A 14319-nucleotide genomic window follows, 5' to 3' on the forward strand; every position below is an offset into this window, starting at 1 on the left:
ATATGTAACTGGGGCGGGGGGCAGGAGGGACAGACAACACGCATTCATGCATCAAAATAACCCATAAAAATAGAGCTCAGAGTCATTCTTGGAGATAATATTTTTATATGATTTCAACACACGGATTTCTCTATTACTATAGAACACATTCACCTCTACAGCTCCCTTTTTTCTGCCAGACCTCCTGTTCTATTAATGGAGACTATTTAATGAAGTAGCAAATGGTGGAAGCAAAACAAACAAACAGCACACTCCTCCTCCCTATTGCCCCCATTACCTCCAATAAAATTTTTTATTGTATTGACAGGAAGTACAGTAGCTTGTGCTGCTTCCTTCTGTATTTAATTAAATGCACGTATTTGTCTATTGAGCAGCTGTATTAATAGTCTCTCGAAACAAGCATGAGCTGTTAGTAAAACCTGGTTACACATTTTAAAACAAAAATAGCATCATGTTGCTCTTAACTAATGCTTTCAAAAAAATCCTAATTAGAACTACAGGGGGAATAAAATCCTTCTCACAACATTTTTAGACTTCACTCACTTTTTGATTATCTGGTATTGACCTAAATTAACCTAAACCCAAAACGCAGCTAAGCAAAATTTGTGGAGCCTTGCTTTTCCACAGTTCCCTGTAATAACACAATCTATATATCTTATTTTGTGTAACAGTGTGTAATTACAACATATACGTCATGCAGTTCACACAGATTAAGATCTCAGTTTTATGCATTTCCTTGCTTTTCACTTTTTCACCACACTGTTCATTTTTCTCTCCTAATCTTATATACTGATTCAGAAAGGGAAGTCCAAGAACTCCATTATGTCGATGCAGTTATCTTAACTGATAGAAAAATTACTGAAGCATAAAGGTGGACCCTGCAGAGACTGCAGTGATTTGGGACTCCTTCAGCTTTTTTTTGCAGCTACACATGCACATTGCCTCATCCCGCTGTGACAAAGTCTGCTTCCACATGGTAAGATCAGGTTTCACGCTGTTAAGAACAGTTAGGAAGGCAGGCTACTGAAGCTACTCCACAGGAGAACCAGCAAGGATATTTTCGCTGAAACTAGCCACTATCAGAACTGCTAATTTCATTTTGCACAAAGCAATACTCTACTGTTTTCTTAAATGGACAAAAGCAAAACCAAAATAAATAAATAATGACACAGGAGAAATCCTACCCTCTGTCCTGCACCTTCATCCTCCTTTAGCAGAGACAAAATTAGACAGCACCACCATCCTCCAATCCCTCTTCTCATACACAGTGCTCTTGATGGCACTTCTTCCATGCTAAAGACCAGTTTTCAGACCTATTTTTTTCACAATGAATAGGAGACATCATTATATAAGTTGTCAAAAGAAAGCTGGAAGTTGTGACAGCTGAGGCTTTTAGCACCTAGGAGAGAAGTCAGAGCTGGTTGTAGTTTCATGTATCCAAGAGACAGTTAAAATGCTCCATACTGAAGAAGGCATATATTTCCACTTACTTAATAGCAGAAATTTAGGGGACTAATTTGGGAAGACTGAATATTAACAACAACTACCCAGCCACCACATCGCAACACAAATCCTGCCATGCTACCATCAGGGTGAATGCAGTAGTTTCAAGGGTTTGCTGAAATGGTCAGTGTTTCTTTCAGTGCCACGTGTCTTATTAGACATTAAAACAAAGCTGCTCTTAATGGTATCAGAGAAGTGATTTGGTATTAATACACTGTTTCATTACAACATCAAAATGTATTTTAATATTTGCATGAACTTTTCTGGTTTAGAGAAAACCTTCCTATCACTCAAAACTAGATAAATGGAAACATTTGTCACGGACAAAGCATCTAATAATTCCAGAGCAAAATGGAACTCAGCAATTATCAGCATAACTGTGAAATGAACTACAGGTTTTCTTCTTAAGAAGAGAGAGGTACATGACACATTATTTGAAAGAGTCCGCAGAAAAGTATGCAGGCCTTTGACCTCTGAGTTCTTTAAGAAAAAAGAAAAAGTCCTGAGTTTACATAGGATCTTTATTATTCAGCAAACATATTTTGACAGAAATAGTTTTGCTTAGGGAGAAGAATGATATTAAAGATACATCCAAAAAGAAAAAATGCAAGAGATCACTATATTCTTTGAATATATTGTCAATGCTCATTTTTTCCACTTGTTTTCAGAGCACTCACATGTGACATTACGCATGATTGGACTATACAGTACAGAGTCTCAGTAAGGCCAGCTCTGAGACCCACGTACAAAACCAAACACACAGTCTGAGGCTTGATAATGTGCAAAAGCATTGTATAAATGTTGTTGCTTGTGATAGGATGGGACTGCATTCAATGACCCAGAAGATCTATGCCACCCCTTGGTGCTTGGAACAAGCATTATCCATGCAAAACAGTTTGCTGTATGGATGCATTTTATTCTTAGCATTTGACCTATTCAGATATTTGGAGAGTAAAACATGCAAATACCTTCCATCCATGTGTTTAAAAATCAATAACATAATAAACACTACTTACAGTGAAAATAGTAAACTTTGACTATCAGCTTTGTCTCTTCTACTTTGTTAAAGGAGATTGTTTTGCTAATGACAAAGGGTTACAGCAACTTCAAATGCTTCACAATAGGAATTAAGTCTAAACAGGTCACCTTGACAGTTAATGTTAAAACAAAAACAGGTTCTTTTAAATAAAACCAACACCAATTACATATTATTTGATTTCTCTGTTCAGCAAACAATTCAACTCTACCTTTTGATTCAGACTAAGAGTCTACTAAACATAGTTTTATTCCCAGAGAGAAAAGAAGCACTCAGAAGCCCTGCATCCAGCCCTCCACATCCAATTTGCTCTCATATTCCATGATATATTACCAGACATACATATTTAAAATACGTAATTTTAGAAAACCAGGACCAGAACCACTTAGACTACAATTATAATTCTCTGTCTGAACATTTTTTTAAAAAAAGATATTAAAGTGCGTGGTGAATTTCAAATATTAAAACATTATGCACAACTATCTATTCTAACTATCCACACCCTCTTCTTTGCCACTGTCAAAGTTTTTAATGCTCATTATCAAATCATCTTTAGAACCACTGAAAAACAGTTCAACAGCAAATCAACCTTAATCACAAAATAACTTTTGTAGGAAAACAGAAACCTTAACTACTGACAAAGTTAACACGCCAACGCAGAGGGCTGATTACAACCTATTAAAAGGAGCGAGAGGATTCCTTGGGGTTTGGGATTTTTTTCGTGGAAAAAAGTTTCCTAGAAAAATTTAATCTTGAACAGTACCCTCAGACAGCCCTAATATGCCTGCCAGCCTGTTACATTACCAGTAATCAAAGCTACCACTGGCACTGGAAGCATTTCAGAAGAAAACAGCTGTGAAAAAAATCCCTACATAGCATTTAAGGAACAAATGGTTTCCTCCAATATCAGGTAGGAATGTCTTCCTGTTCTTTGCACTTATTCTCCTGTTGTTTCTGAATACCTTGTGAACTACTCTACTAGGTCTTCCCTCCCACCCTCCAGTATATACAATGGCTATAACACTTATCCTGCAATGTACAGTCTCTGGGGAGACAAAATATGATGCAAACAGTCCTCACAAACATACTGGCATAAACTTTCCATATCAAAAATGCTTGGCCCTCCATTTAATAGTTGAAAATTAATTTGCATGAGAAATAATGCACTCCAGTAAACAGCAGCACAGAAACTACACACAGGAGTTATATTATAAGGGCATCTGTACCTGGCTGAAGTCACCTCCCACTAACTCTATTTACCTGACATTACAGCCACCTAATTCTCAACTGGGATCAAGACCCCATTACACGATGTAAATTAGTGAACCTCAAAGGAGCTTACAGTGTAGACAAAGGGTAGAATAATCATGTGCCTTTTAAGACGGGTATTAAAATATTGTGCATCTCTAATGAAAAAAACACAACCTGTAGAAGCACAGATAGCAAAACTCTTACCTACTGTATCTCAGAAGGCTAGACACTGATGAAGACCATATGTTCTATCTTCCTGAAGCTAGCCTGTCCCAAGGTTAAGGGACTCCAAATCTGATTGATATTCATAAAAAAAACGGGACTTGTGAAAACATTTATGCTGAACTAAAAGTTTAAGTTAACCACGCCTTTCACTCACTCACAGTAAGATTCCTGTTATTTCTGTAAAGCATTTAATCACCAGTAGCAGCAACAACAAAGCTAGGTCACACACATTTCCAAAAGGCCTTTTTTTCTTTCTTTCCACCCCTTTGTCCTAATTTTGTTTCTTTAATTTCAATTTTGATTTATAATATTTGTGTTATGTCTGTGGCATTAATAAATTTCGCTCTGGCAGAAAAAAAAAAAACAAAAACAAAAAAACACACAAACCTGAAAAGTCACACCACAGAAACAAAGGTTTCCTCCATTCCTCTTTTACTTGAGAAATTATTTAAAAAAATCATTTTACTGTGTAATGATGTAAATCATTATCACTCAGTTCACAAATGAAATCAAATATCACTCAAAAGTTACAGAAACCCATCTGCAAGTAGATCTATTAAAGACTATAAACTACTAAGACATGCTTGTAAGTGAATGCTATATCCTAAAGGTTATTTATCACCAGGAGAGGAGAAAGCATGCTGTGTGTTTATGCCAGACTGGTGAATGACAGCTGCACAGATTATAAATCCTTAGTTCTAAACATGAAGTACTCAAAGCCATAGTCCCTAACCACATCAAAAACAAGAACAGTTCACAAAGGGCTAAACTAACTGGGGCTGGACCCAGTAGGAATACATTAATCTGCAGAGCATGCCTTCAGATAGAATAAAATGAAGAGAAATCAGTAAAGAAAACAAGCCATTTATAATACACTGTGAAAAATCACTAAAACAATAGCTTTTGGAAACCTTACATCTGCAGAAAACCTTCTGGGCCTAAATCCAATACAAACCTGTCAGAAAATATTGATGAAAAATGTGCATTTACAATTGTAAATAAAACATGAATATGGAGCCTATTCCTAAACTCAATTTTTCCAGAAAGGAAATAAAGGTGCTTTTTTTTTTTTTTAGATATGTTATTTAGTTAGTCGATTTAATTAGACACTGGTTTTGGTAAACAAAATTACTTCAGAATGAAACCTCCACAATAACCGTTGACAAATCAAATGGACATCAAAGACTGTTCATGTGCTTATCTGCTTCGCTCATAATAGCTTATTGAAAATACCTGTAAGAGTCTAGTATTATAAAAACCACCTTCCCAGAAGAGAAATATGATCAAAGCAATTGTCAGATGGCATAAGGCCAGCCTTTCATATGCTGCACGAGGGATTCTTTCAACTTTGTCTTGAAAGGCCCTCTGATGCTCCATTCCAGACTCTAATCCAGCTCTGCAAGTGAAAGGTTAATGGAGCACACCCTTAATACACAGGCACATCTTAACATATACTAACAAAATAAAAATACATTTTTATGAAGAAGGGTGCTTTTTTTAACGTACTAAAGTAGTAACAGGCCTTCTGCCGTCCCCTGACAGCAGTACATGCAAGCAGCTGCTCAACATTATGGATAAACCTCAAGAAAACCTTCCTGATTAAACTCATTACATCAAATGCTCAGCTGGCACAGGTTAGTAGACACATTCACTATGAACATGTACCACTAAAATTCCGAGGTCCATTTCTAAGTGGTCAGAGGGATTATTTTTTACAGTTATTGATGGTGAGATTAAACTTTTAATTTACTAGATACCAATTCAACTTCCACAGCATGACTTTATGAAAGGACTGGATCAATCTGTGCAGCACCAAGTGTCAAAATAAACAAGTACAAGGACTATACAGACTACAAGAATGAGAACTTAACAAAAACTACTAGTAGTGTCTTTCTGGCTAATTCATGAAATAACTTGACATTTTGGCACTAGTATGAAAGGTCAAAAAAAAAAAATCCCAACACATGAAATAATGCCAGGATTGCATGAGGAGGCAGAAAACACTGTAAAAATTTTGCCAGTTCTCAAGCATCTGCAAGTCAGCTCAGTCTCCTTGAAGTCTACTGCTTGATAGCAACTCAGGAGATCGTTAGTTTTCAGCATGAAAAACATTACAGCAGGAGCAGAAATTAAGTTCTAGTGCATAAGAGTTCAGAAATATGGTCTGTGGGCATCACATAGCTGAATCAATAGTAAATCATGTTTATCACAGTCAGCACTAGAGGCAGTACAAGTCATTGGAATGGGTAACTGTACAAGTAAGGCTACACACTTTTAATGAGAAAAAAAATCTCCATTGCCTTGCTAGTGAATTTCCATTTATTTAAATATTTCGGGTAGATACAAGGGGGAAAAATGGGCTAAACACAGAAGTAAAACACATTCTACTTTACTTTAGATTACAGTAAGCAATGTTTAAGCTACCCAAGTAGACTGCTCTAGTGCACTTTTTAGAGGGCTATTTTGGTTTGTATTAAAAATGAGTACTGGTAATGAGAAAAAAGCAGCTCTCTTAATTCCACATACACTGTCAGATAAAAAGATTATAAACCTTTCTTCATGTAAATTCAGAGAACTGAAATGGAAGAAACCTCCAGCTGCTAACTATCTCAATATCTACCTTCCCATTATCACATACAAGTAACTGAGAGACTCCGCAACTTTAACTGAGACTCCAGGTTGACCCCTGAGAATTAACACATCAAACTGAACGTGTTGAGTGCTGATCTTGTGATTAAAATCAACGTGAATTAAATTTATGCATCCATTAGGACATATAAAGATAAATTTCTGATTTCTAAACAAATCTCTCAGAAAGTATATGCTTCTCAGAATTACAGGACAGGGAAGGACCATGAAACTTTAGTCCAGTCCCAGGCCATGACAAGTTGTCTCCATTTAGCCCACACCCAGGGCTAAACAATAACCAGTTTTTCCACCACCCAAGACCCCTCCCCAGCTGAGGAAGGGAACTGGGAAAAGAAGGGAGACTTGTGGGTTCAAATTTAAACAGATTTATTAAAATAAGAAAATCAATCTCAACACTAATAGAAAAGACACAAAATTACACTTAGCTCATAGAGTGGTGGCAAGTCCCTCCAGGGACAGTAACCATTGAGAAGAGAGGAGAGGACAAGGAGGGAGAGGAAAGCAGAGCAAAGAGCCCCCCCCATCCCCAGCAGCTTTTCCATTTATAGTGAACCTGACATTAATGTTACAGAACACACCTGTGGGCCAGCCTGGGGCAGCTGCCCTGGCTCTCACTGCTAATGGCCTTGATCACCATCCCACAGCTGGCCACAAACTGACACAACATGTAACAGAAAAGTGATTCTATAAATTTTATCCCCACAAAACCAGGACACAATAATTTAATGCTTTTCATAAAGCAATCAAACTCCTTCCTAAGAGTACTCATGATTTTGCTTTGATTGAAAAACCATTGCAGAACCTCACTGCTCTAGCAATTAGGAACCTTCTTTTAATTCTCAGCTTGAATTTATTCATAGTCAGCTTACACCCATTAGTTCTTGTGCCAATATTGTCCTTTAGTTTAAATAGCTCTTCTCCATCCCTGGTGTTTACCTCCCTCATGAATTTAATTTCATTCAATTACATTTCTTAGGACTAATTGTTTTAAAATGAGAGGACACATTTTATAAAATCATCAATGGCACATTCCATAAGGAGAAAAATTAACTTCTCTAGCAATTAAATATCCACAAAAGTTGAAAAGTGCACAGTAAGGCAGTTATAAGCCCATGGAAAACTTGTATTTCTCAAGGATAAGGGAGAAACGATTCCAAAACAAAGATATTAAAGGCTGTAAGATGAGAAGCTTTAGAAGCATACTGGAATGAAAAAGTTCTTATAAAAAAATGTTTATTCTTCAGCACTCTTACAGAAGGACTTCCACTCAGTTTAAAAATCCTTTTAATGCTCATTTCCCTGTGCTACTCTGCAAAATTAGTAAAAAAAAATCCAACACACCAAAACTCACAAAGCAGTAAAACAAAATACTCAGAGGCCATGCAAAAAAGTGCAGTATTTTGTATGCTTTTTAAAGGTTAAGGAGGCTTTTTAACTTCCACTGGGACAACTTTTAGTGTCACTTTAGTTCCTCTTGACAGTTCCTATAAAGGTCAAGCCAAAGTGCTTCTCTATCAACTCATGACCACGGTAAAAACAAATAATCTTTTTATAAAAGAACTATTTATTTTGGGTAGCAGTTAGGTAGACTCTTGTTTAGTGATTCATCTGATGTGCTACCTTATGTAAGGAAACAAGTATTTATGTCAGTATTTCAGAATCACACACTGTTTAATTTCAGGAAATTTTATGTTAGTAAACCCAAACCTTTCAGATAATTTGTCATATATTGCTTTAGCTTAGTTGATCTAAAAATAAAATGCGTTTTTTTCTGTATTCTTAGTTTCCATTCTGTGCCTACAACATGCAGTGCAAGAATGCGAGTAATGTAAATTCAAACACAATTCTCATGTTAATAATCTGAAGAAATCAAATATCTACTATGAATTTGAAGCCATCAATTTACACTTGTTAAGAGGCAGAAAATATTACTAACTCAAGACATTAGGCAGATGAATTAGAGAGAAAAGCCAAAGAGTTCCACTTCACTATACTCATCAAGAGAGCTATCTACTCCTTGTGTACAAGGAGTACACAGAGCAATGGACAACCAAGAAGTTGCCCTACCATTTCTGTAAAGTGAAAATACAGCTTTCTCCTAAACTTTCTTCCTCTTTAGTGAAGTAAAACAATATCTTCCTCTTCCATCTGAAGTGTAAGCTCCTTCAGTAAGTCTGAGATTATGCATTAAAGCCTTCCAGCCCACCTCTCTAACTCACTGAAATCTTTAGAGCAAGTCAGTATTTTCATATTTCTCTAACTCCAGTTCTTCAAAGAGTTATTCAGACTATACTAATAGTATACAAAAATTTGGCAAATCTGAAAAAATCAGAGTTAGCAATCTAGAAGTCAAAAAAAGAAAAAATCAAACTTGGATTGCGTTTTGATTTTCATGTCTCATCCAAAAGCGTATACTAGCAAACGTTTCACACAACACTAGAACTGAACCTAAATCACAAGTATCACTGATGCAGATAAGCAGGTAACAAATGTGATGATATGGCTTCCAGAAAATCACTGACACAGTTAAAATGCTGTCATATATCACTATGATAAAGGGGTTCTTCACTCAAACGAAAAGACACAGTGCAGTATCAATCTATTTCTAAATATTAGTTATAAAAACCTCCACTCACTGCATGATGAAGTGCTCGTTGCTGATGTTTATTTTGTGGATTTTCTAGTACAATTTCAATAATCTTTACTAGGAAAAAAAAAATAAATTCTCTTTTCTGTTAGAACATGAAACTTTGGTGGCTCACAGTTTCCAATGAATATTCTAAACACTTCTTAGTTCTATAATATACAGGAAAACCATGACGATTTTGCAAAGAAAGAATATAATAATTAATAATTCCATATAGACAGTGATAGGTGTGCAAAATATAAAAAAAAAATCTGCCGAGTCAGTTACAAGTTACTACTATTTTGTAAGGACTACAAGACCTAAATCATTCAACTTTTTGCCTATACAGGAAGGATTATGAAAATATGCATTAGTAAATCATTTTGAAAGGAATAACTATTCTTCTGTCCATGTTACTGCAGAAATCCAAGCCATGCAGATCAGATCCACATAGGATCCAGGTTCAAACTCATTCAACTGAAGTTTATGAGCATGAAGATTTGATTTTGCCCATGTCTTAACATACTTTCACATTAAAAGAAAACTTCTATTTGGAATGGTCTTATTAGCAGAAACCAGAGCACACAAAGAAACAACTGTCCTTTCTTGATTTTGGCCATAATCATTCTTTTAGCCACTCACTGATACTTGTTTTGCTTAATAAAGCAAATAAAACTCTGCTGCATTGACTTGTATTTTAATACATCACTGTAAAGACACTGCTGGCCATTTTAAGCCAAGTAGCTATCAACACTGATTTCACATGTCTCTCTCATCCTTGGCCACAGGAAACAAACAAACAAAAAAGCAACTGCCTGCTATATTCTTTTGCTACTTAAAAGGAAAACGATGCTTACCTACCCTGAAAGAAAAGGCCCCCTTTGTTACTGAAAAAACAATTTGCTCTGCACTACTATGTTTCCAAAACCTCTGCCCACTTCTTTTTTTCTTCCCCTTACAGTTAGAGGTGGTGGGAAAGAATAGGGAAAGAAAAGTGAGTAAAACATTGGTAATTTGTTTAGCTAGTGATGCAGGCTGGTCTCCGATCAAATTTTGTTTCCCCAAGGAAGATATCAGTTTTAAATTACACAGCAAGCAGGCAAGAGAAAGGAAGCAAACAATCAAAACCTTCCCAGGAGGGGTAAGAATAAGGCGAGAACTCCAGAGATCCTATTTAATAAATAAACACCTTCATTTCTGTAAGTTAATTTCACCACAGGAAATAAGTTTAGTTTTAATTATATTGCCTTATGTCATGTTTTATAAAAGGTACATGAGGCTCATTGACTTTCTCTTATTAAAGCCTTTACATGCTGCAGAGATGTTGCATGTAGATTAAGTCTCAGTAGAGCCCTGGCAGAGTGCACAGTGATGTAAGATGCAATATTTTTGTTGTTATCCCACACTTGTGATAACTGCTGAGATTAAAAATAACATGTTGCAGTTGACTTTTTTTCAAAAAAAAAAAACCCAAACAATTAGACTTAAAGAAAATATAAAAGATACCTATATATGCCATGATAGAACATACCATCAATTCAAAGCCTTTGCTCACAGAGATGTGGGAGACATACAGTTTTTCCAGAAACCCAGAAGCCTAAGAAGTTATAGAAGAATCAAAATAAAGTCTTTAAAAACTAATTTCCAAAAAGAGAAATCCCAGAGGAATTTGCTTCCAAAGTTTAGACACACCAAGTAAGCCACATTGTAAGAGCTGGGTAACGTTGGCATAGCCTTCCTTGACCTTCTGGCAACACTATCACATGGCATCAACCCAGTGAATACAGCAAACTATGGGAACCTCCGGGAGTTCTATTTTGAGTGCCTTATGAGGCAAAAGTTAAACTCTAATGTTACTGCCTTTTTTTACTGTGGGCAAAGCAGTGTTATGATACTACCAGATATGATGTGCATTCACCACCATCACTCTTTTTTTTTGCCCTCCCCAGTCTCAGAAGCTTTCACTTAAGATAGCAGATCCCATCCTGATACTTCTGGCTGAGTATCAAATGTTTGAAAGCACTGGCAGATATTTCCAGATGCCTTCTGTGACCAACAGGTAGCTTGTTCTGCAGCCTGCTGAGGAAAAAACTACATGTACTAGTGTTGAATTTGTGAAGATTTCTCTAGACTTCCACTAGTTTGCTATGACTTTTCAATAGCTAGTGCCACACACCTGTGCAGCGATTTCTGTAGCTTACAGAAGAATGAGAAGAGAACACAATCCTGTGACTAAAACCACACAGCAGATGAGAAGTCTATTTATATGCCAGGCTGCTTTTTACTTAAGCAAAGAGGGCATGAACTTCTGCTGTCAGCCTAACACCTCTCAGGATTAAACCATTCTTTTAGGAAGGGGTAAAACTCTTACACAGTACTCAACTTTAAATAAGATGTAAAATCCTGAAACACACTTTTCATACACTGCTCTTTACACTGCTGTATAGGATTTTCACCTCGGTTCCTATTATCAACATTCACAGTATCTATGGAACAGGTTACAAAAATTAAAAAAAGGTTTGCCAAAATCTCTGGCAGCCATTACCCAACACATCTGCTCCCAAGTTGCTCATCCATCTCTAATTCCCATGTGCAGTTTGCAGATGAAAATTAAATAGATAAAGTATTTCTTCGCTGCCTGACACATTCTTCAAGCTGTTTGCCCTTCGTACAATTCAGAGCATCAGGGATTTGATTCAATTTTTAATAGAAAAACATTAAAAATACCCTTTAAATGCTCTTCCTCGTACTCTTGAATAATCAACAAGTAATTCTGGTGCCTGAATGACAACAGGCAAGGCAATGTTTTAAGAGAGCTTGGCATCCTCATAAGATTAGGATGAACTAATATGTAATTACCAATGATATCATACACCCAAAACTTCAAAGGAAGCCTTCTTTTATTAGTAGCAGATGGAAGAAATAAAGTGAGCCAGACATTCACAGGAGCCAGACATTCACTAGAGCCATTCTCTCACTCTGATGTCAAAGAAGAAATTCCAAGATGCATTTTTGGAACTGAGAATGCTACAGCATTGTCACACCTTTAAAATTTTCAAAACCTTATGCTCCTTACACTAAAACAGTTATCTTTTATGATCCATGGTGGTGCTCTGAAGAAGTGCAGTCGACTAAAAAAAAACAAAACAAACAAACAAAAAAAACCAGGAAAAGAGTTAAAGCTGTCAAAATGCTGTGAATTTTGAATCCACAATTGAGAACTTGCAGCATTCAAACATGCTGTCTTTATTAGTAACATTAATTCAATTTGACTAATGAATTTAGAGGTTTCCAACAAGCGCAGAAACAAGCCAGCTGCAGGTTGTACAGGTGGCCTACTCCAAGTTGCATCATCCAATAAAAGAGCTCTTTTCCTCAACCTTTCCAGTCATCATTCTGTTGCTACATTCCTCTTAATTCAGTCAGCAGCAGTCAATAACTCTTTTCAATCCTATCCTATATACATCTCCACTGAATTACAAGGCCTCAACAACAACAAAATAAAAAACAACCAAACAAAATACCCACACAAACCCCAAAAAAAACTCCCACAACACACACACACACTTCCAGGAGTAGTGTTTGAGTAAGACATACCTGCATACATTCAGTATAAAGCAGTTAGACAATACCATGCCTGATGGATTCTATTATTTTACCATAACAGATTATTGGGAGAGAAAAAATACCACAGAACTAGAAGTTAGTCACCATCTATACTTGTCCTGAGAACTAATTTTCAGGTGGCAAAACTCCAATGAATTCTTTTCTTTACACACTTTACAGTATCTGCCCATAAATTATTTGGTATGTTTTTCTCCTATACTTTAAAACTTGATTGCTAAAGATTATATGAACAGATACCCAGCTAAAAATGTTCACAGAAATTCTGCATAGCTTGAGGCAGGAGACTGCATATAAATAACTGCAAAACACTGTTTTGTGTTTGAGGAATAAGTTCTAAGGGAAGGCTTGCAAGGGACAATATTTTATTTTACTAGTGCAGAATCACCAGGTGTAAAGAAATATGGAAGAGGTCTAAAGCTGAAGCTTTTTATCTTCCCTGCTTATTGCTGCTGAGGTAGATAAATAACAGCATATACTTAAGATTCAAGTACCATACTTCTATGTATCCTTACAAACAAGTTTGTCCGATCTTATTATGCTTCATTCATCTTTACATATGCATGAAGACAAATTCTTTACACCCATCTTTCTTAGGCTCCCCTTCCCATATTCATACACATCAATGAAATCCTCCCCAAGCCTTCTCCAGGCTAAAGAATCCCAGCTCTCTCAGCCTCTCCTCACAGGAGAGATGCTCCAGTTCCTTAATCATAGTGGCCCTTTGCTACTCTCTCTCCAGTAACTCCATCTTCTCTCATACTGCAAGTCCAAAACTGGGCACAGTACTCCAGATGTGGCCTTACCAGTGCTGAATAGAGTGGAAGGATCACCTCCCTCAATCTGCTGGAAACACTTCTCCTGAGGCAGCCCAGGATCCTGTTAGCCTCCTTTGCCCCAGAGGAACACTGCTGGTCCACGTTCAATTTGCTGTCCACCAGGACCCCCTCTCTAGATTTGGAGTCACATAGGCAGATGGGTGTGTCCGTTCCCCACAGCATAGTCACCCATTACTGTCACTCACTGCTTCCTCCTGATGGTCTTGCATGGCTTAGGGTCAGTTGGTCCAGATGCTTTGCTTGAAAGCATATCCAGCTCCTCCTCAGCTTTGAGGGGAGTAACATGTCCCATAGCTGCAAACCTTCATGTGGAGCTGGAGTCACCAGCTTCCACCCTTAACCCTTCCCAGAGGTTGCACTTACTGTTCTAAGGACAGACTCTGCAGACTTCACTGCCATTGGGCTCTGGGGCTCTTGAAGCTGTTGCATATCTGTTGCATACCTTTCATCCTCTCTGATGCTACACAGCCTGCTGGCTTCCTCCTTTAACTCCTCAACCTGGCAACACAGCACACCACCTGCAGGACAGAGGACCATTGCTCCCGGCCTCAAGCAGTCCCTGCAGC

This window comes from Nyctibius grandis, chromosome 6 (genome assembly GCF_013368605.1).
Source record: "Nyctibius grandis isolate bNycGra1 chromosome 6, bNycGra1.pri, whole genome shotgun sequence".
Taxonomy (NCBI): domain Eukaryota; kingdom Metazoa; phylum Chordata; class Aves; order Nyctibiiformes; family Nyctibiidae; genus Nyctibius; species Nyctibius grandis.